Raw genomic sequence first — 25,630 nt, 5'->3', positions numbered from 1 at the left:
ATTCTCATATTCTAGTGTTATAGCCTCCTAAACGTTTTCCTTTCCATCCTAGACCAAAATCTAGCTTTCTTAGCAATAAAGTTCAAACCTTTATTGATTTCAAACCCGTTTAAGCTATATTAGGGTTTGTTCATACTCACGAGTTCATTAAGTCCATTTTTAACATCAAGTTTACCTTTTTATGGTACGAAAATACCCGATTTGGTTTAGTACCAAGTCTTAGGGCAAACCGTTCTTAAAAACACAACCTTTATACGTAAAACATGTACCTTTTGACGTGTTATAGGCTACGGTTTCTTCAACGTACAAAATGGACTTGTTCTCGCTTGTATAATAAAAGATCTAACACAAATCTCCTTCCTTGGGTTCGGGTATGAGCTGTAGGGTTTTAGAAGTGTTTGTGTGTGTAAGGAAACTTTTGGATGAGAATGAGAGATTTTAGGGTTTTAGGGGGGGGGGGGGGTTATGGAGTATTTATACTCTATCAAGCTCATGAACTTAAGGCCCATGACCATCTCTTATTCCATATTTCCTTAACCAAGCCCACACTCTTTTATGTTATTTAACTTAATTAAATATTAACGCTCTATTAAATAAACGCAGCCCTTTTTATTTATTATTATTTATTATCAAAAGTAAGATGTTACAACAATGGATTGGATCAGAATGCTCTTAGAGCATTCTCATCCTATCTCCTAACACTGCATTCTCGGGTTTAAAATACAAGGAAAAGAAATGATAAGATTGGATAGTGGAAGAAAGGAAAAGAAATTACATACTTAAAAGACATCCTCGAGTTAAAATAAAAGAAAAGAAAAGAAAGTGTTTATTACATTCTTGAGTTAGATTGGAAGGAAAAGATATGAAAAAAATTGTAATTTTACAATTATGTCCTCATAGCAACATGGAAAAGAGAATTAAAATAGGGTAAATTGGTAATATGGTAATGAGATATAAACTTTCCTTCACAATCCGGCCATATTTGGCAGGAAAATTTTGAAGGAAAAAAGACTTAAATTTTCCTTCCATTCTCTTTCTTTTCTTTTAATGAAAAAACTCAAGAATGACAAGAAAATTTTTCTTATCTTTTCTTTTGTAATCTCTTAAATAAAAAACTCAAGAATGCAGTGTAAAAGTATGAAGGGAGTTTGCAAATTTTATGGTAGGGTTTTGAGTAGGGCTGTCACTTTTACCCGAAACCCGAAACCCAACCCGAGAAAACACGTACCCAAACCCGAGTTAACCCGACACAAAAAACTCGAGCCCAAAAAAAGACTAACCCGAACCTGATCTGAAGTAATTCGGGTTGGTTCTTGGGTTTGATGTATATTTTTCGGGTTTAAATATATTTTTAGGTATTATAGGCTTAGTCTTAGCCATTAACGTTATCGGAATCTGGTCATAATCGATTGTTGTTATTACAACTATTATAGATCCATTGTTTATTGTTAATTTATGTTTTCTGTTTATTACTAATAGCAACCGTAATCGAACAACCAAATCACGTATGATAGAAGACGATTATGGTTCGAGTTAGTTTTACTCTTCTTTTGAATTGTTTTATCAAGTTATGTTGGTTTATTATTTAATTATGTTGTTTTAATTTTAGCATCGTAGTTTGTTTAATTTTTCTGTTTTTTGTTTTGTTTTCCAGGATACTCGAAACCCGATTAATCCAACACGAAAAAACCCGAACCCGAATTACCCGAACCCAAAAAACCCCAGAGAGATTCGGGTCAAGATTTAAAATTTGAAACCCGAAGAACCCGAAACCAGTGTTTTTAAAATTAGTTGTGAGTTTTGGATGAATAAAATTGTAATGATAAATGTATAAAATAGTAATTCAGTTTGAGAAAGCAGGGTAGTATCGTAATTACACGGAGGCTCCCAATGAAAGAGATGAATGAGATCCAAGCATTAGCCGAAAACCGCTCATCACGATTGAATTGAATTGAATTGAATTTCAGGTCAGCAATGGCGGAAACTGAGGATGAGAAACCCAAACCCCGCCCCATTATCCGTATCGGCATCTTCCTAATTGCTCACTCCTTCATAGTTAGGTACACACTTCTTCATTTCACAAATATAATATATATTAGATTTAGATTTAGATTTAGACCACACTCAATTAACAATTCAAACTATAAGCAGTGTTGTTTGCTGCACATCTGGTGTTTTGGCTCTCTTACTCTTACCTGTTCTTGCCAAGAAAACCTACGTCTCAGAAAATGCCCTAATGCCTGGTCAGTTCTTCGTCATTTGCTCTCTTATTCTACAGTTATTCACTTTTAACCTAATCTCACAGGCTCTTCAAGTCCTATGATGACTGATCAGGATGTTTCTGGGGCAAACAGATTCATCAATCACCTCAAACTCTCAAACTCTCAAACGTATGTAATTGTAAATCCTCACATTTATTCGTTTCATTCTTTCAAAGCAAACTTATAACTTGTTCTTTTCAGAGACATTCCAAGACTAATAGCACTGCACATGGCAGACTTAGGTGGAGAAGTCTGTTTTCATAAGTTCCAAAACCATCCAAACAAATTCCACCCTCTTCATTTTTTTACAAGCCCCAACGCAGAACCAAATCATGTCAATAATCAAAGTTGTGCTACAAACACACTTGGAATTATCAGGGCGCCACGCGGCGATGGCAAAGAATCTATCGTGCTTGTGACCCCTTACAACCCTGCAAATCTTACTCAAAACGAGGCTACCTCTTTAGGAATCGCATACTCTGTCTTCTCATTGCTGACTCGAGTTAGTTGGCTAGCCAAAGATATCATCTGGCTAGCTGCAGACTCGCGCTTTGGACAGTATAACTCGGTATCTGCTTGGTTAAAAGACTATCATACCCCTTCATTTGGCGGTATGTGTCATAACAGCAATGATGTGCATGAATCAAAGCTGGATATGATTATTGAAACCCAAGTGTCTGATACTCTGAAACGAGCTGGAACCATGGCTGCTGCGCTTGTGATAAAGGTTGCAAACACTGCTGATGCGGGCGGGAAAGATGTGTTAAACGTTTATGCTGAGGCGTCTAATGGTCAAATGCCGAATCTTGACCTTATTAATGTTGTGAGCTATCTGGCAGTGCATGGTCAGGGTTTTCGTGTGCAGGTGGAGAAACTTGTGTCTTTGCTTGATGCCAGGTGGCTGAATTTTATTGGTGAGGTGTTCGAGACAGTTGGGAAAGTTTCTAGAAGCTTGAATCCTCAATGGAAATTTGGTATTTCTGTAAATGAGTATGTTGAAGGCAGTGCTACTCTTTTTAGTTCACTCTATAACCAGGTTAGTTTTTGAGTTCATTTTCCATATGAATACAAAGGACAAGTTTCAGCCTGTAAATGAACTGAACGAACCTGAACGGATCATGTTCGTGATGGCTCGTTTAACTTTAGCTGTGCAAACAATCGAACTCTAACATTTAAATGAATGGAGTTTTCTGTTCATTCCCGTCATGAAGAAAATGAACGTGCTCATGTTCGTTTAACTTTAATCGAGCACAAACAGTTAAATGAAAGTAGTTTTCTGTTCACGTTCATTTGTTAAGAAAATGAACGTGTTCGTTTATGATCGTTTAACTTTAACCACACAAGCGATCGAACACGAACAATTAAACGAGCAGAGTTTTCCTGTTCATGTTCGTTTGTTTAGAAAATGAACATGTTCGTGTTCGTTTATGTTCGTTCTTCAACAACATAAACGAATGGGCATAACTAACTAAAATTAATTAGAAATTATTGTGAACAACTGAACAACAATGTTTTAAGTCTAAAATATATTAAAACTATTCTAAATTGTAACTGACCTAATAATTTTAGTTATCGTATTAATGAACTTAAACAAACGTAAAGTAACGAAAATAAATGAACATAAAACGAATTCAAACGAACGAACATAAATGACCGAATGAACATGCGTTCATGTTTGTTCGTTTAACCAAAGGAACTTTTGTTCATGTTCGTTCATTATTTATGTAAATGAACTTCCTGCTGATAAGTTCACCAACAGTTCATTGAACATATGAAGAAAGAAAATAAAATGAATGCATAACACAAATAAATAGTTTTGTTCAATTTAACTTATTCTTGATTGTTGGTTTAGGCGTTAGGTGTCCCGACTGGTTCCCATGGTGCGTTCCGTGATTATCAAATTGATGCAATCACTATGGAGATTTCACCCAAACTTTTTTCTGCTAATAAAGGCAGACAAACAGAGATTTTGTTTCGAGGTGGCAGGTGCGTGTCTTTATTATGTCATACAAAATTGCTTTTTTAGTTGTCACCGTTTAAATTCTAAACAAATCATATAGAAGTGAACATGGAATAAAAAATTCATGCATGCCACTATTTGCACAAATTGGCAGAATCCCTGCATTTTAAGTTCATTGAACAAAAGGTTGAACACAAAATGCAAAATACAAAATAAAAGAACATGAGATACAAAATTCTAACATTCACAGTTTTCTTCTGAATAGAGTATGATAGTATTACATGATCAAGCAAAAATGTTAAACACTTGTATATTTGTTTTTTTTCTAAAACAAACTCAATTAACCCCATTTTTTTTAAAACAGCCTGTTTTGACCCGAAGTCATTTTGCTTAGAACCTGTTTTGACACGAACTTATTTTGTTTAGAACCTGTTCTGACCCGTAATCCGAACCCACCTGCCCACCCAATTTGGCAGGCCTAGTGATTACCATATTTTACATTTACTTTTTATAACAACATTATTTTTCTTAAGAACTAATTTAGTTTACGTTTATGTTTTCAATGAGCCCCGTCTAAAAGTACAAGTATAGACACAGGAACATACTATTCACGAATAATGCATATATACATAACACGTTATTCATTAATGTAAACGATGGTAAGATATGTGAAATGTAGGACTGTTTGTGCGATAAAATAGTTGCATGTAATATAAATATTTATTGAAAGCACCTTGGAAAGTTCATAACTCTTATTTCTAATTTACTTAAATGCAGGTTAATTGAAGGAGTTATACGATCGGTTAATAACCTACTAGAAAAGTTTCACCAATCCTTTTTCTTATACTTATTAACATCATCGAACAAATTCGTATCCGTTGGAGTCTATATGATCGCTTTTTTATTACTTGTTGCACCCCTTCCCGTTCTTGCTGCTTCTTTATTTTCCGATGCCAATAAATCCGATAATAATGAACAATTTAAATCATGGAAATGGATTTACCCAACAAAAACCGTGTTTTTCGTTCATTTGTGGGGAGCCATAGTCTCGTTAATCCCATATTTAATATATCAAATTCCAGTCTCTCAACCGACATATCGCCTTCTTATTTGGGCTTCCGTCTCAGTCTTTATCCTAACTGTTTTGGGCTCTGTTTTCAAAGCCCTGTCCATTCATTGGGCTCTTGTGAAATCAGTCACGGTATCAGCTGCATTTATCGGGCTGTGTTTGATGTCGGTTATAAACTTTGCAACTGCTGAAATTGGGGCGTTAATGTTGGTTCCAATGTGTTTGATGGTTAAACCGTTTCGGGTGGCGCATAAAGTTCAGTCGGCTTTGAATCTAGGTTTGTTGGTAGTCGGGTTTCCGGGTGTTACGTTTTTTCTGGTGAAAAGTGTGTTTGGGTTTCAAGAGGGGTTTAGTTTGGCTGAGTTTTGGTATTGGGTGGAGTCTTTATGGGCATGGAATAGTGCCACTTATATCTATATATGCATGGTTCATCTTCCTTTGTGGGTTTTATGTATTTACATTTTGTTGCATACATGTTAGATTTTGTTCAATGAAGAAGGTTAGAACTTGTTTGTCTTTGTATCGTCTTTTTTCATTAAGATGTGTTTGTGATCCCCAAAGAGCTTGATTGTATAATAGATAATGAACCATAACTAGTGGGTTTGTTTATCCGATGATATCCAACAGATGTTTAATTTCCCCAATGTTTCAATGACTCACTGTGATGATAGGAAGTATACTGGATTGTTTTTTTTTAAAGGCCAATATCATTAAAAAAAGAAAAAGAAGGAACCACTTAAAAGAAAAGCCGCAAGAGGCCAAAAAAGAAAATAAGGTACAAAAAGAAGACGAACAACAACCGTCTACAAATTATAAGGGAAAATTAACGAAATTAAATTTGCACCAATCTTCCCAATCCAAGCTAGCTCTTTGACTTCTATGCTTCACCCATAAGAAAGATAAAGCTTTTATGTCATTAATCATTTTGTCTCTCGATATCGGCACATTCTTAAAACAATTTTCATTTCTTGCTTTCCAAATTAACCAACACGTAACGAATGCTATTGCTTGTACTATTGAACACTCATTCTTGTTGCTCTTGTGCTTATGAATGTAATCCAAAATCTCATTAACTGATACAAAACATGTCGAAGCTGGAAGTTTCACCCAACTTAGGATGATGGCCCAGATCCATTTCACTACCTGACATCGAACCATAAGACGTTCCGAAGACTCCGGGAACAAACCGCATAGCACACAAGTTACATCACCTACATTCACCCCTCTCATTAGAAGGGTTGATTTTGTTGAAATACGATCCATTAACAATCTCCACATAAAACAGTTGACCTTTATTGGGACCCAATTCAACCACACCTTACTGCCCACCGTAGGATAATTCATATTATCGATCTCCCACCTTAGATTTTTTACCATAAAATTATCTACAGAACCGTCACTTGCTTTCCATCTCCAAATGTACATGCTTTGGTTTAATTTAACCTTTGACACCATATCTAGACATTTATTAAATTCCTCTTTAAGAGAGCTTGTAGTCGGCTCCCTGGTCCATCTCCAAATCCATCTTACTTCATTATCAATCCTATTATAGCAATCAAGTATCATGATATCCTTGTGTCTCTCTAAAGAAAATAGGGATGGAAATATATTTTATAATGGTAACTCATTAGCCAAACTATCTAACCAGAAGTGAGTTTTGTCCCCATGACTAATTTGTAACCTCGGCCTATCTAACACTCATATATTCCCAATTTCCTTATACTTCTCCAGGTACCATAAAGAGACTTTTTCACAGGAATAGTACCCCAATCTTGGATGCTTGTGTGAACCGCGGTTAATATCTTCACCCAAAGAGACGTTTTATCGTTTTTAAATTTCGACCACCATTTGGCAAGCAGAGCAACGTTTGTTGCTTTCAAGCTGCCCACCCCAAGGTCCCCTTTGTTTTTATCTAAATATAATTTTCTGCCAAGCCACCCAACTTATTTTATCCTTTTCAGTACATTCACCGGAGTGAGAAATAATAGACCCTAGGACTGATTTTAACAATGTTAGACGTCCACCAAATGATAAAGCTCTTGCTTTCCACTTGAGATGGTTCAACCTTCACACCATAGACGGTACTTTTATGAATGTTCACTTTCAATCCCGAACTGATATGGAAACATCTTAGGATGCGAGAGAGATTATCAATATGATTTTCGGGATACACCCGATGAGATTAATCGGTCTAAACTCGTCCACTTTTTGCTGGTCAGTGACCTTTGGGATAAGCGTTATAAAACTCGAGTTACAACCTTTGCTAATCTTACTGTGGGTGTGAAAATGATTATCTCAACCACATCTTTTTCAAAAATCTCCTAGAATTTTCTTATGAATTTATAAGTGAACCCGTCCGGTCCAGGGGCCTTCTCCCCATACTGCCACTTTAATTTCATCTAGAGTGAAATTCACAATTAAATTATCCGCCTCAGCTTGTGAAAGCTTTAAAAAACCCTCATTGAAAAAAATCGGGCGCTCCACCCATGGTTTAGAAGGTTTTTATCTCGTCTTTCAACTCAGTCGGATCATTTACCCAGTCCTTTCCGAACCATAACCCATTTATCTTGTTGGATTTATTATGATAATTTTATTATACCGTGGAAAAATGCCGAATTCTCATCTCCCTCTATTGCCCATTTGATCCTCGCCCGTTGCTTGAGATCCAATAATTTGCATTTTTCCAGCTCAAGAATCTTGCATTTGCAATCAAGCCTTTCTTTCAATTCTAAATTTGTTAGATTAGTGAATTCGGCTTTTAGATCTAGCTCATTAATTTTAGCTTCCAATATCGGCATAATTCCTTGTTCTTCCAAGGCAACTTTACGCCTCCAATTCTTTATAGCCAATTTACATGCACGTAGTTTTTTTTGCAAAAACCACGTTCGGTACTCCTTCATCCTTACACCGATCGACAACGTTTTTGACAATCACCTCCAAGTCCTTCTTCCTCAACCATGAGTTAAAAAACTTGAACGGTTTCGGACCAAATTTCCTTTCCATACAAGTTAGTACAAGAGGTCGATGGTCCGAGTACTTCTTTGGGAGGGCCAAGAGTGAAGCCTCCGGCCACATGTTCAGGAAGCCATCCATACTAGCAGTCTATCAATCTTACTAACCACCAGCATCTGAAAGAAAGGTAAAAACACCCTCCCCCCCCCCCCCCCCAATCTTGTATTCTGTTAATTCGGTTTCCAGGATGAACTCATTGAAATCTCTTGCACTTGACACAGAATTCTGAATTTTTTCTTTCATACGAGCTCCTAACACTGTTAAAATCACCCATTAAAATCCACAACCCCTCTTTCCCTTCCTTCAACAGCCGTATCTCCTCCCACAGTTCTCGTTTTTGGGCGGCATTTTGCGGTGCATAAATGTTCAGCACATAAACCTCACCACAGATACCTTTGATTAATACATAGTGTCATGTTTTGATAGACATATATTTCACAAACTCTTTCACATCCCATAAAAAATTAGACCACCTGATCTCCCAGTTGCATTTTGAATTTCAAAATCAAAAAGGGAATTTTCCCATAACTTCTCAATATGGATATTTGATCCATCTACCATTTGTGTTTCCTATATTGCAATAAGCCCATCATGGGTGAATAAACTTCTCAGGCCCAGACTATTTCCATGGGCTCTCTCTCCCAAACCTACTGGATTGCTAGTTCCCAATACTACCCTGCTACCGAACGATTACATCTTCACTTTTCACAAGGACAATTCTGATATAAATCAATTTCATCGAACATTTATATTACTTGAAACTTTCACCAGAAAATATGAAGGGATATATAAAAGTTTATACACACTTCAATATATGAAAATATGAAGGAATTTACAAGTGTTTAGAGAATTTCATACACTTTTGATTTGTTTATTAAAAACATTATTTACAAAGTTATTACAGATATGAGAACTAAGGTTTTAATTTTGTACCAATGTTAGGCACTAACTTTAACTTCTGTGTTAAATGTTAACATAATTGTTAGGCATGGGCATTACTGTCATTACACATTCTTACTCAAATTGCGATGCTAATCAAAACATGATATTGCCATATAACTCCATGCAGTGAACGGAAGGAAGTGTATAATATCCTCTATTTGTGTTTTGGCATAATATTTCAAAACAAAAATAAAAGGACGTCACGAGAATTAAAACAATTTTGTTTTAGCTTTAAAAGATAATATAATTGTGTTAAATATATGTTTGTTTTCTATTAAACTATTTTTAAATAAAAATATATTTGGGGTTTTCTTTTGTAATCAATATACCTTACATGAATAATATTTTAGATATATTTAATTTGGTTTTTATTTTAAAAACAAGCAAACGCTAATTTAAGCATTTACTCTAAATGAGTATGTTATGTTCGTACGCTAAGTTGGTTCGATTTTGAATAAAATTTATATCAAAACTTAGATATAAAAAACATATACTGAATATTATAAAACATTATATTTAAAAAAATCAAATTTGTTACTTCGATCGAAAACCATGAAAAACAAATGTGGCCCTGGTTCCAATAATACCGGTATCGATATTGTTCAGTCAGCATCAGTTCTACTTGATTCATTGTCGTCGGCAATTGGTAGAGTTTACGAGCCAAAAGAAAATTCATTATTTCGAACACAACTCGTGGGTTACGTACTCGTACGCGATATTTTTTACGATAAAAAATAATTATTTTCAACGATTTCATTAAATAAGCATTACTTGACGTAAGTAAGAACCCATAAAAATGTGTTTTAATTGATCAAAAACTGTTCAAACGAATATTGGTACCGATTTTGAAAATAGAAATAATGGTATAGTGTTGTTCAGTCAGTATCATGTATGTTCATCACGGTACCAGTACGTTATTCGCAATCGGTACAACATACAATACGAAAAAAGAATCATATTCAAAATACAAATGGATAAAAACCATTCTTACTTTACAATAGTACATTCACATTTAAGTTGCACGACATATTAGTCGTATATATATAGTATATCAATTTCACGTTCTGATTAGTATGAAAATTTGAGTGAGAAAGTGTAATGACAATAATGCCTTCAGTTTTTTACAAATGCCGATCATTTCTGTTAACATTTAATGAAATTAAAGTTAGTACATATACATGTGACTTTTAAACCTTAAGTCTCAATCTTGTTACTTTAGAAAAACATTAGGGACTATTTATGTAATTGTATCATCATTATTTGTTCTTAATATATTCTATTTGACGTAATGACATCTTAACCTGTTAATTGTCAGTTTTCTTATTAACTTTGACAATTTGTATTTGACTTAGTCAATATTTTAGTATTTTTTTTCCGGATTTCTTTATTAGATGAGTTAATAAAAGTATTCACATCTAGGGTTGTAAATGAACTGTAAGACCCCGTTCCCGGTAGCCCTACTTTAGCGTCGGATTTACTCATAAACACAGTTCTACAAATCAGAGTTTATTAAAACCTTTCGCGGAATATAAAACAACAATCATTTATTACGAAACATTCAATCTTTCCTTTTTAAACCATAACGTAAAACCACATATTTAAAACATCATTTTTCTATCATCATATGCCAGCCACTCAATCCATGTCATGTATCATCCTCATGCCATCTCGATAAACATGTATACCTGCGTGCATACTAAAAGTCAGCTACGTGAGTGAGTTCTTGTTAATCAGGCGACATACAATACATACGCATATCATACATACATACATACATATCCGAAGATACATATCCATACTTAACCAATTACCCTACTACCATACATACATACATATCTACAATCACTAACCCTGGTCTACCGAGAGTACGATCATAGTCCGCTGTCTATACCTATACTCAAGGTTGTGAACACGTAAAAGGTCCGCAGTCCTTACCTATGTTCACCAGTTATGGTATGTGCAAGGTCCGCAGTCCTTCCCTATACTATCCTATATTGACAACACGTACAAAGTCCTCAGTCCTTCCCTATATTGCAACCTAAACCATAGCACGTACGAAGTCCGCAGTCCTCCCCTATGCTACCACAACACAAATATAGCACGTATAAGGTCCACAGTCCTTTCCTGTGCTGACGCCTATCTACATTACGTATAAGGTCCGCAGTCCTTATCTACGTTGGCGTCTATCTCCTATATCACGTATAAGGCCCACCGTCCCTATCTACGTCTACATCTATCATCTACATCACGTATAAGGCCCACAGTCTTAACTACGCCATCACCAGCCGAGTCTATGTCCAACAGAAGTTAGAGGGATTCGCCATCCTAACTTACTATGTCGAACGTAGGTCTCACATACCATTAGTGTACCTGTATACACATGCTTCACATATACAATAATTACATTATAGCATAAGAACACTCTAGGCGTTCTTTACATGATTCATTTAAAGACCATACCCCTTGTCTATACGTGCAATATCCGAAGATCGTTCACGGCCCGACAAGTGTTCATTTGTAATGTTCATACATCTTCCATATATAATATTCATACCTTTATTAATAACCTGATAGTACGCGCAATATCCGAAGATCGTTCGCGTACAAGACAAGCAATCATTCATATCTATCACATATATCACATATGGCATACACTTATCACTTATGATAAATGTATTAACAACACATCGAGTATGCACACAGCCCTGAAAACATAACAATGAAGTGGGGCTAGAAACTCACCTGAATCATGCTACGTTCACCGATAGTAGTTAATCCTTTCTTTAGCTGGCACGGCTAACTGTATAACGATTACACATATCAATTAACTACTACTATCTATAACGCGTTTCTAGTCTATTTACAACCCTCAACGAACGGGGGTTCGGGGGCAGCGCCCCATACAGCAGGGTTCTAGGGGCGGCAGCCCCTAGCAGGGTCCAAGGGGCAGAGCCCCTGGCTAGGGTCGAGCTGCCAAGTCAGCTTGGAAAAATTTTATTTCTATGAACTGCCTTAACACATTTTCCATTAGAATATTAAATTATTATTTAATTCGCTAACTAAATCTTTATAACGAATTAAGCCTGATTCGTGGTCTAATTCGCTATTCAGGTTCGTTATCTCATCATAACTTGCTTCGTCGTCTAGTTCGTTACAAAATCCTCCTTCATTCGCTAACTAATTCGTTATCTCTTTCTTCATCTGATTCGTTACCCAGACACAGCCTAATTCGTTATCTGAATTAGGACGAATGGTGAGTAACGAATCACTGGATTCGTTATTTGAACATAACGAACTGGGTAGCTAATTCGCTATCTTGACAAGGAGTAACGAACTACCTTGTTCATTATCTTAATTATAACGAATCGTGTAGTTCTTATCCAGACTTTGACTCACGAGTCAAGGTCAAAATCGTCAAGAACAATAACAGTCAACAGACCTTAGATCTGCAATTAAACCTTCAATTCTTAACAAAATATCATGATTAGTTTTATACATATCTATGTTTTATTTTACACCTATGTAAATTTGTTAATACATAAATTTTACATATATGTAAACTTGTGATTTATATATGTAATCAAAATTTTTTTTATAAAATATGATAAAACGACTCTTAAAAAATGTTAGTATATAAAAAAAATGTTTTATTGTTTAGAGTTTCTAACAGTTCTTAACTTTTTTGGAGTTCTTAAATGATACTAACCATATATATATATATATATATATATATATATATATATATATTATAATTTGATAAAAAACACTTATCTGTGTAATTTATCTATCTTCTAAAACTTTTTAAATCTTATTTTATATCTATATCTATGTATTCAATTATAGTAGTTCTTTATTCTTTTTTTTTTCTATTATTTAGTGTTTCTTCTACTCACAATTCACAAATAAAAAAGTATTAAAAATATATAGAGAGAAAACGAATAGTATATCTTTATACTTAGATAATCATTTTAAGTTATTTATAATTGTTCTCTGTTTCAGAAATCTTAATGTAGTATTAATTTTACCGGTTTCTGTAAATATTTTTTAAAAATTTATAGACATATAAGATATAGATAACTCATTATGATTGCTTTAAAGGATAAACATTTTTATATGGTAGTTGAGTAGGAACATTCTTAAATTTTTTAGGGTTTTCGTATTTTGGATGGTTTAAACTTTTAAGTAAACAATTCCTTAAAGCACGATGAGGGTTTTGTTATTAATACCTTTAATTTTTTAAACTGTGAGTAAGTGAAATGAAAACGTGCTTAAAATTTGGTTTTGTTTATGCATAAGTAAATAACTTCCATAAATAACATTCAGCTACTACAAAGCGATTACAGTAAAGTGGCACGCAAATGGGCAACAAACTGCACCGCAACCCCCTTTTGAATAGCAAAACCAATCCTACTAAAAACGAAGCTTTGGGACCTAGAAGCTGAAGAGGTTTCGTGTACAACACGCTGAACCCTACTCAAAAAATTCACAGCCTCTAGGGCCAGAAAACCAAATGTATCAAAAGCAAATGGGAGAAAGACATGTTGATTATCTAAACAAGTTTTCTCGTGTTTAACAACTTTGCCCGATTCAGCCCGCAGCGCAGCCTAACCCACAACAAACCAACGGTCCCTGAACACAGCAAGAGGAGACACTCCTGTAAGATCCACACATGCGTGTTTTCCCCCTGCCCACCCGAACACAAGAATATTAGTTGGTCGTAAAGTAGACATCCCTTCAAGAGGATCCGTGAAAAAGTTAACAGGGGCTTCCTTTTTAGCAGAAATTGCTGCCCGTTTAAGAACATTACACATGACATCCCTAACCAAATCATGTCTGTATTTAAAGCTAGACAATTCTTTGCAATGCACCACTTGGTCTCCAAAAGAATCCAAACAGACCTTGCGACAAAGTAGGCAAGGCTCATCAGTCGGAAACATAGGGATCATTAACCAGTACTTAGTATTATGATAACATATATATTTAATTATTGAATACTTTGTCTCATGAATTTATAAGTTAAAAGAGAACATTAAAATTAATATTATATTATTGTGTCATTCTTTTGAAAAGAATCAAAGATGCATCGTGTTGAATAGTAATTTCACTAATTTGTAAGTGGAGTGGGTAGATGAATATAGTTGGGGCCATCAAGACATCTTAAGGCCGAGGGGTGTGGGGGGCTCTAATGGGAGTTTTAATGGGGGCTCCAGCCAATAATATTATTACGTGTGGCAGAGAGAGAAACTGGATAAGGGGGTTGTTGGAGCCCCCGTTGGAGCCCTGGCCCCTGGTGTGGAGGGGCTCCAACAGGGGCTCCAGCGAAATTTTTTTTTTATTTTTTTATAAATATATTCAAACAACGTATTATTAAAAAAACTCATAAATTATTAAAAAAACACACATTAATAAAAAAAACACATTAATATCTAAAATTCAAATTACAAAAAAAAAACATACTAAAAATTAAACAAACAATAATACTTAATAATAACACTAATCTAATACAAGATCATCGGGTCGCCTCGCCCACAAATGTTCAACCAACTCATGTCGAAGATTCCCATGTATCTCACGGCTCTTGATATTTGCTATGTTATGAAGTCTTTGTTGATCACTGATTGTGGACGGTTGTGGCGGAATGTCACATTGGTAGTTTTGGCAGATAGCTTTGCCTCGTCTTCTAACGTCATGTTGTGTAGGATCAGACACGTGTAGACGACGTCCGTTATCCTCTCCCGAGTCCAATAACGTATCGGGTTCGCCAGTACATAATATTGTTTTTTCAGAGCTCCAAAAGCTCTTTCAATATCTTTTCTAGCAGACTCTTGCTTCTTCGTAAAATACTTCCGTTTGTCGGCGATTGGATCTGTAAAAGCTTGAACTAACAAAGCCCATTCGTTGTAAATACCATCGACCAGATAGTACCCGTACTTGAAGAGTTCTCCATTTGCAACAAAAGATTGAGGTGGTTCAACCCCGTCGATAAGGTCGTTGATCAAATGTGACTGATCGATAACATTAAGGTCGTTATTTGACCCAGCTACACCAAAAAAAGCATGCCAAAACCAAAGATCCTGTGACACCGCCGCCTCAAGTATAAGGGTCGGCCCTTCATGATCACCACGGTGGAACTGACCTCGCCAGGCCGTTGGACACATAGCCCATCCAATATGCGTACAATCGATGCTACCTAGCATCCCAGGAAAACCATGTTTTTCTGCGTGCACCTCATATATGCGTTGGATGTCATACATTGTAGGTTTACGCAGATATCTCCGAGCGTAAATCGATATGACTCCTACGTATATAAAATAATATATAAACATATAATATATATTACAAAATGTAATAAACATTTAATAAAAACTAAAATTAATGTTTTTTACCTTGGCAGAAAAAATGAAGGGATTCACGTGCAACCCTTTTCGACATCTGTAAATACTCATCCAAAGCGTCCGACGAGATGCCGTACGCTAATTGACGGATAGCAGCCGTGCATTTTTGAAGAGGGGTAAAACCGGGGAGACCCCTAGCATCCTCCCTTTGTTGAAAAAAGGGATACCGTGCCTCTAAATCACTTGCTATACGCATGAACAATTGTCTGCTCATTCGGAAACGAGTTCGAAAATCCGACTCCTCGTATACCGGTTGAGGGCTAAAATAATGCCTAATCAAAGTATCGTTAGCACCCGATCGATCACGATCACGAGGTGGTGCTCTAACCCTCGGGACTCGAGGTTGATGGGCTTGATTTTGCAAGAGATCCACCACGGTTGCAGTCAAAACTCCCCCTACATGAAGAAGCAAATCATCCTCTTCGGAGGAGTAGGAATCAGACGAGTACCACGACATTTTTTTTAAAAAAAGTTGAGAAGATGAATTGATTTTGGGTGAAGGTTTGAAGTTGTGGTATAAAAATGGGATGAAATGGGGTATTATATAGGGAAAAAACGTTTTTTTTTTAATTAAATAAGAGCCAACGGCTCTTTGTAATAAAACCAACGGCTCTTTGTCCCTTCCCAAGGCTACTTTACGCTCTCTTCTGCCGCTAACCCCATCACGCCTGCCTCTTTTTTCATGCTAGCGCCCCGTTAGCGCCCCGGTTCGCGCCCCGGTGGTGTGGTGTTAGCGCCTGGGGGCGCGAGCGGAGGGGCTCTAGCGCCCCCGTTGAAGCCCCACACCCCTCAGCCTAATATGCTTTATAATCTGATTTAAGAAAGGAACATTGTCGTGTAATTCTAGTTATAAAAATAGAAATTGGTGGTTGTGGGATAAAGATGTTAGATGCCTTGATAAGACACCTTGCCCTTTTCAAATATTACATTCCTTTCAATAAATGTATTTTATTTTGAAAACTTTTCTTAATACAATTTGTACGAACTTAACTTAGTTTTGTTTTCTTTTTTTTTTTTTTTTAATTTCCTTAAAGCAATATCCTCCACTTCAATATTGTTTGAACTTTGAAGCGATTATTAATTTATCATTACACATTATTTCTGGAACAACATTTTATAATTTATTATCGTATACTTGGTTATTTGCATAAAAAGGAAAACTAATAATAAAAGATACTTAATAATTATTATAATTTAAAAACAAAACTCAGAAAGTTTATAAGGTAATTCGTGTAAATAAGTTAAAAATTTATAAGTGAGTTCTAGTTTGTTGCGAATATTGTTACGGGTGTTTTATTTTTTAGAGGCTAGTTGCTTGCTAATCCCCTTAGTATCAGTAATATTGTCGTTCAAAAAATAAAATAAAATGGGTGTATAAGAGTTCACATCTAATGATGTGTGGTGATCGGATTTCAACCAACTTCTTTTAGATGTTTCTCTTTACTTGCGGCTCAATAATTGGTGTGTTATCCTGTATTTTACCTGGAACCTCCATCTTTATCTCTTCGTCCACCAAATCATCATCCTTCTCTTTCTCAACCTCTCTACTAACTGTCTCCGGACCAAAAACCTTACCACTACGAGTGGAGATGGCTTTTAATTGAGCAGCCATATTAGTTTGAAGAATACCCAAAAATGACCCAGAGTCCTCTCTTCTAAACGGCGAGCAATATCACCAACGGACGTTTGAGGTCAACTAACGATGATTGTTGATTCTATAAAAGTAGGTCGTGCTCGGGGAACTTTTTATGTGTAGCTTGATCTCATTCCAGGATTTGCTTCATTATATCTTCCAAACGTCACATTCCACCACTCGAATTCTGTATATAATTTTGAACATTAGAACCATTGTTGTTATTATTATTATTAAAATACTGACATTGTCCTTGATTGTAAATATTTTGAAAGCCAGACAGTGCACCGAACGAAAGCCAATTAGAATTATTCTGATTCAGTTTCTTGTAGGTATTCCAACTCGATTTGTTGTTATTGTTAAAAGCATTTGGAAACCTATTTTGACCAGCAATAAAATCGACCTCTTTATTTATCAACGGGCACTCCAAAGTACCATGTTCACCCCTGCAAAACTCACATTTGTCAACCTTGGTCTTGAGCTCCTTCACCTCTCTAGTTAATGATTCCAAAGTAGCAGCCACACTAGTATCCAGATTGACCTAGTGCACACCTCGAGCAGATGAGGATGTACTAATTCCCGAGATTTGGACCTTTGGCGTATTCTGATTGAGCAAAACTTTCAACCATCTCGTTGCATTCAATGAAATTCTTTTAAGCCATCATATTTCCTCCCACAACCATGTTGAAACGAACTTGGGTTTCGTAGTTCAGCCCATTGTAGAACTTCTCCACGAGAGCCCATGGCGTGAGACCATTCTGTGAACAACGAGACAAAAAATTTTGAAAGCGCTCCCAAGCATGGCAATATAGCTCATCGGGCTTCATGTGAAAGGAGTGGATCTGATCACGAAGATGAACTGCTTTAGCAAGTGGGAAGTATTTCTTGATAAATGCTCAACGCAGTGCTTCCCAAATGGTGAATGTGCCAGGTGGCTGAGTGTCAAGCCAAAGAGCTGCCTTTCCTGCAAGTGAAAAAGGGAAAAGATGTAGAAAATATCATCTTCAGTAGCACCTTGTAAATTAAAAGTTTTTAGAACGCGGTAGAGCCGGTTAATGTGTGCTGGTGCATCCTCGTCATCCCTGAAATTGGTTAGTTTGAATGAGAGAGTTCATAACGTATGATGAAATTTACCATGAGTTGGGATTGTTGATCTCGGGAATGATGATGCACGACCGGTTTTCTGGTTAAACCATCGAAAGCTTGTGCATTAACTATTCAATCATCGGCTATTTGGACTTATGGTTGGCTTCTCGGACTTGATGGTGGGGAACTATGCGGTGATGATTTTGGTGTAGAACCAGCTTCTGACGGTTGTTTCTCTACTGACGAACTAGCCTCGGTCTTCAACGGGGAAAATCCAAGATTATCCAGTGGTGAACGAAGATGTGGCATAAACCTGAAAAAATGCAAAAGACCAACTGAGTAGGCTCGAAAACTAAAACTAAAAAAAATAAACTAAACTTAAATTAGACCCCTGCGACTCAAATTAAATAAACAAAGCAAATAGCATGTATGTAGCAAGTAAGTCTAATCAAAGCTAATAACGCAATCGCCAAGAATCCCCGGAAACGGCGCCAAAAACATGATGTGCTAAAAGTAGTCAAACAATTTAGTAACTAAAATATGCTAATCTAGACACTAAGTAATACTCTAGACTCTTAAACATAACTAAAACTACTAACCGGCAAGTGTACCGGTCAACTCTAGTACAGCTAAGAAAGTCCGGATATCGAACCCACGAGTCTCTTTAAATTATGTAACTAGCTAGTTAGACTCAACTAAATGACACGACTATTTATTAATATTGTTTAAGGGGGTTTATAAACTAAATAATATTAAACTAAAACTAAACCCTAATTAATTAAATAATAATAAAACTATAATGATTACTTTGGCCCTAATTAATTATTATATTAATAAACTCTTAAAAACCCTAATTTAATTAAAAGAAAAACAAGCTAATAAATTACTTAAATTAATTCAGATGATGAAAGTAACTACCTAAGCTAGAATCCCCTAAGTTATGGCTATCAGTTAACTAGGAAAGATAAGTTGTAGTACTGGGATCGTAAGATAATCCCATGAAAGAAAACCCGAACATGACCCTTGACCCTTCAAAAATACACCTATGAGTTTCTAAAATGTTTTAAGACACACCAGTTTTATGAATTAAACTTCCTTACGTTTATTTAATTGTTTATGTTTAAGTATCTTTATAGCAAAATCCTACCTTACAGCGCGGAAATCAAAGATAGCTAAGCAAACTTAATTGACTTAATGGACTATACTTACAATCAAACCTAGACGGACTCCTTACGAAGAACTAAATCCAGCAATCCTGATCAACAAAGATTTATCAATAACCTATCACCTTACAACTTTCTATGCTAGCAACTCACTTTTTATTTATTTGATTAGTTTTATTGTTTCTATGATTTTAATGCATATTAATCACAAACTAGTCAAGAACACACAGTAAATGACCTAACAAAACCCTATCCTATGAAACAATTAACAAGGGTGATGTGAAACAATAAACCTAAACAAATAAAACCAAATAATTATACACATCAATTAAATCAAACTCAGCAATTTACTTAATAAAATAAAATTCATAATGAACATAATCCCAATCAAAATCAAACCAAACAAAGGTTCATCATGACATAGGTAGTTTATAAAGTTTAGCCTAGCATCATGTAATCAAAATCAAACAAAGTAAATAAATACGAAAACAATGTGAAATAATAAAGAATGAAAAATCAAAGGTGATAAAACCCGTAATCTTCACTCTTGATCGTCTAACTCTTCATTGGATGCTCTCTTGCCTTTAAAACCGCCATGAATCTTGAAAGATAGCTCAAGTAATATCCAAATTCGTCTGGTGGCTGTAGGGTATTGTTCAAGTTAAGGTTAGGGGTGCTTATATACTGAAACAGGGTCCTAAGCTGAAAAAAATTGAAAAATGTATGGAATTATCTGGGTCTAGATGCCACGCGACCATGACTGACCACCATGGCCGCGCAGTGCAGCGCACATGTATAGGGGTCCGTTCGGACCGGTTCTCCTTCTGGTTCCTTCCTGACGCGTTGTGGCTTCTCGTTTTGCCTCGTTTTGACTCGTTTGTCTCCCTTTTTTACCACGATCAACCTCCGGAACCTACAAAACACAATAATGTTAGTAGTACACAAATCTTAACTAAAAACAAATAAAAAATAATTAAATATTAAATAAAATATACAAGGGAAACATATATATTTAGCACTATATTAGGCGTAATGCTCTTTAAAACGTATAAGTATGTAAAGTAAGAATAAATGTAAAGTTTGAAAGAAAGAAAGAAAGAAGGTATATACTTACGTATGTACAAAAGAAAGATAAGCAAGTTAAGTATATAATATGTATCTTCGGATGCGTATGTATAAGTATGTGAATGTATTGTATGTTACCTGATTAACTAGAACTCACTTAACATAGCTGACTTTTAGTATGCACGTAGGTAAATAGACTGAAGCAGCTAGCTTGAGGGAGACACATGTCAGAAACTGAGGAAGCTGGCATCTGAAGAATTGTCATGATGTTTAAATAAGATATTTTTATGTTATGTTTTTGAGACAAGTTTGAATGTTTTGTAACGAATAATTGAAGTTTATTTATTCCGCGAAAGTTTAATTTAACTCTGATATTTAGAACTGTGTTTATGAGTAAATTCAATGCCGCCGGGAACGCGACCTTACATTATATCTATAACATGATTAAATTATTCACTTTTTTTAAACTTTATTTATATTATATCTATACACTTTATAAAAATAAATATGTATATATTATACTACTATACATTGTTAGAATATATTTCACAACATATCTGATGAGATCTAAAAAAACAACAAAAAACATTGTTAGTTAAATATTGAAAAGAATATAACTTTAAATGTTATTATTAACATATTATACTATGTTTATTGTTGAAAATTGTAAATAAAAAAATAAAACAAAAAAACTCTAATATGCTTTTAATTTACGAAATATTTTTTAATCATTAAATTATAAATATATGCTTAAAAGTTGATCCATTTTTAAAAGTTTGATTTTTTTGTACATTGTCATACAAATTGATAAATTATAAATATATGATTTAAATTTATCAAGTTATTTTTCCGGTTAATTTAGTAATCTATACACATATGTATTAAATTGTAAGGATAATATACACCAATTACTTTCAAATATAATAAAGTTCATCAGGGTTTTTTTTATCAAGGATTGCTTCGGGTTTTTTGTTGAACATAAATTTTATTGTTACGGGTTAAAAGTTGGTAAATAGATTATTTGGTACAAATTAACTACATTTCGCTCAAATTTGTTACGGGTAAAAAAGGGTTAATCTGGATATTTTTAAAAATTTTGGAATGCAAATAGATTTATCGTCAAACTTGTTACAGGTTCAAAGTTTTAACTTGAAAATGTAAAACAAATGAAAGTTAGAATTTTAAATTAGATTAGGTTTCAAATATATTTTTAAGGACATTTTTGAAAATAGTCAAAAGATTCGGGATTTTGCACATAAGGTATTTTTCCCATTACTATTAAAACTTAAGAAAAAATAACAAACACTACCGACATGCCATCTCTAGACCTATCAATGTTTCTAAATTTTATCAATTTAGAAACATTTGTGTTGACATTGAGTTTTCCTTGAATAGTGGTCAGAATGTTATATGTGAAGCATGTCATACAAAATTTTGCTCAAGTGAAGTAAAACATTCACAAAATTGAACGAGTTAACTTATTATTTTTTTTTTGGCAATTGGCAAAGTCGAGAAGCCCCTCAGTCTTATCAAAATATTTTTTATGGTGTATCAAAACTATTATTATATGAGAAGTATTCTTCGAAATTGGTTCATAACTAAATTTCTTTCAATTATACATATATGATACTGAGAATAAATTTTCTATAGATGGAGTGTTTTCTGGTATGTTTTTGCACGTGCATTATTTTTTTTATCAAATTCATTTTTCGGAAAAGATCATTTTATGATATAAATAAATTCAATTTATGTATAAGGATGCAAACATCAATTTATGTATAATGATACAGACATAGATATAATACATTTTTCTATATACATTATGTATTGTTTTTTCTTGTTACTTAATAATTTCGATTATCCTGTGTGTTATTATATGGGCTCTAAAGCTAGTATTGAAATATATATGTTGAAAATGGTGTAAGAAGATATTTGATTTGCCATTTTCTTACTTGTTTGCCATATTTAGGATTGTTTTTAAACATATGGTAAATATAGAAAGCTTGAGAGTACATAAATGTAAACTAGTAGTACACATGATGAAACTTTCAATCTATAAAATATATAGGGTCAGGCTAAACGTACCCTCAATGTTGTTTTCATACCCATCTTTTTTGGAAAAACCATCTTTCATGTTACCCATTGAAATAATATAATTACCAAATTAGCACAAAATTAAGGATTTCGTATTTTTTTACAAGTTGCGTTTTTTTTTATTTCGGGTTTAGGGTTTAGGGTTCGGGTTTAGGGTTTAGGTTTCGGGTTTAGCGTTAAGGGTTTAGGGTTTAGGGCTTCGGGTTCGGGTTTAGCGTTTAGGGTTTAGGGTTCGGGTTTAGGTTTTCGGGTTTCGAGTTTAGGGTTTAGGGTTTAGGGTTTCGGGTTTAGGGCTTATTTTGTAAAAGATAAAGAGGTAAAATAAGGATATTAATATATATACTATTAAAATTTAAAAGAAGATATTATAAATATTTACAATATTAATACTAAAAATACACTTGATAATTTTTAATTTGATATATGTAGTGGAGATTATTAAGTTAAAAAAAATGTTGTAGGGACTAATATGTATATAAATAATGTTAAGAGATAATAGTAATTGATCTAATAAGTTCAAGGGGTGTGTATTTAGTAAAAATGATGTAAAGGATGGTACGTTTAGCCGCACCCAATATTTAAATCGATAACGGCATAACTTACACTTTACTAACAGAAAGACGTAAGTTAGTACTAGGTAAGTTTAATGAGTTTTTTTTTTCTTAAAATCACAACAATCATTTTACATACGGAATAGTATTTGTAACAATTAAATAAAATTTCAAGGTTGTTGAGCTCAATACATTATAACATATCTTGTTTTTTTGTCACTAAAATATGATGAACTTATGAAGGTAAGAAATATATTGCTTTCATCCTTGCATATAAAATTATAAATATATAATAATAAAAATGCTAAAACAAAATATATTTTGAAAAGATAAACCGAGGTTTTTTATATGCCAAGTAAATTTCATAGTCGTAGTGATTGTGAATGCAATCTAAATGGATGTAGCTATTTTCACTTCCACCACAAATGATACATCATTTTGTCATTTTCTATAGTTTGTGCCACATCCACCTAATTTGTGAATTATAAGAATGATTCATATATCATTTTCAAACCTTCACCATTGTTCATGTTCTATCGTAAATTAATTGTCTCCTTAATCATTAAGACTAAATAATTGTTCATGTTCTATCGTATATTAATTGTCTCCTTAATCATTAAGACTAAATAATTAGAAGTATGATGCCTTTCTTTTCATGGTGAAACATAAACATAACTTCTATTTTTCTTTTTTTTTCACCGTAAACACGTGCATTCTCCTTTTTTTTAATTTGATATGATCTTGTTATTTGTTATTTGTTATTTGGGAGAATTCTCAAAAAAATGCCATTTGAAGAGAGAGAGAGGGGCTTAAAATAGGCTAAAAGTTTTGACTTGAAAATATAAAACAAATGAAAGTTAGAATTTTAAATGTGATTAGGTTTCGAATTTACTTTTAAGTACATTTTTGGAAATAGTCAAAACACTCGGGATTTTGCACATAGAGTACTTTTCTCATTACTATTAAAACTTAAGAAAAAATGAAAAACACTTTCGACATGCCATCTTTAGGCCTATCAATGCTTCTAAATTTTATCAATTTAGAAACATTTGTGTCGACACTGAGTTTTCCTTGAATAGTGATCAAAATGCTATATGTGAAGCATGCTATACAAAATTTTGCTCAAGTAAAGTAAAACATTCGCAAAATTGAATGTGTTAACCTATTTTTTTTTGGCAATTGGCAAAGTCGAGAAGCCCCTTAGTTTTATCAAAATCTTTTTTTATGGTGCATCAAAACTATTATTATATGAGAAGTATTCTTCGAAATTTGGTTCATAACTAAATTTCTTTCAATTATACATATATGATACTGAGAATAAATTTTCAATAGATGGAGTGTTTTTTGGTATGGTTTTGCACGTGCATTATTTTTTTTATTAGGTTCATTTTTTTTGGAAAAGATCATCTTGTGATATAAATAAATTCAATTTATGTATATAATGATACAAATATAGATGTAATACATTTTCCTATATAAATTATGTATTGTTTTTTTTGTAACTAGGTTATTTAGATTATCACGTGTGTTACATGTGCTCTAAAACTAGTATTGAGATATACATGTTGAAAATGGTGTACGAAGATATTTGATTTACTATTTTCTTACTTGTTTGCCTTATTTAGGATTGTTTTTAAACATATGATAAATATAGAAAGCTTGAGAGTACATAAATGTAAACTAGTAGTACACATGATGAAACTTTCAATCTATAAAATATTTAATTCGATAACGGCATAACTTACACTTTATAAACGGAAAGACGTAAGTTAGTATTAGGAAAGTTTAATGAGTTTTTTTTCTTAAAATCACAACAATCATTTTACATACGGAATAGTATTTGTAACAATTAAATAAAATTTCAAGGTTGTTGAGCTCAATACATTATAACATATCTTTTATTTTCACTAAAATATGATGAACTTATGAAGGTAAGAAATATATTGCTTTCATTCTTGCATATAAAATTATAAATATATAATAATAAAAATGCTAAAACAAAATATATTTTGAAAAGATAAACCGAGGTTTTTTATATGCCAAGTAATTTTTATAGTCGTAGTGATTGTGAATGCAATCTAAATGGATGTAGCTATTTTCACTTCCACCACAAATGATACATCATTTTGTCATTTTCTATAGTTTGTGGCCACATCCACCTAATTTGTGAATTATAAGAATGATTCATATATCATTTTCAAACCTTCACCATTGTTCTTGTTCTATCGTAAATTAATTAATTGTCTCCTTAATCATTAAGACTAAATAATTAGAAGTATGATGTGTTTCTTTTCATGGTGAAACATAAACATAACTTCTATTTTTCTTTTTTTTTTTCACCATAAACACGTGCATTCTCCTTTTTTTTTAATTTGATATTATCTTGTTATTTATCACTA

General features: G+C 33.8%; 1 pseudogene across 1 annotated transcript; it reads left to right on the top strand.

Moving 5' to 3' along the window:
- The first annotated feature begins 1,940 nt into the window (after positions 1 to 1,940).
- LOC143636328 (uncharacterized) lies at positions 1,941 to 5,770 on the top strand (annotated as a pseudogene). The gene is made up of 5 exons (XR_013154220.1): positions 1,941 to 2,060; positions 2,152 to 2,243; positions 2,306 to 3,297; positions 4,114 to 4,247; positions 4,999 to 5,770. The product of XR_013154220.1 is annotated as an uncharacterized LOC143636328 (transcript).
- The last annotated feature ends 19,860 nt before the right edge of the window (positions 5,771 to 25,630 follow it).

Source organism: Bidens hawaiensis, unplaced genomic scaffold, assembly GCF_021521415.1.
Source record: "Bidens hawaiensis isolate Kalapana, Puna unplaced genomic scaffold, B.hawaiensis_p1.1 tig00007860_1, whole genome shotgun sequence".
Lineage (NCBI taxonomy): Eukaryota > Viridiplantae > Streptophyta > Magnoliopsida > Asterales > Asteraceae > Bidens > Bidens hawaiensis.
The sequence above is the reverse complement of the archived record's forward strand: the minus strand, read 5'-3'. Positions and strand labels throughout refer to the sequence as shown.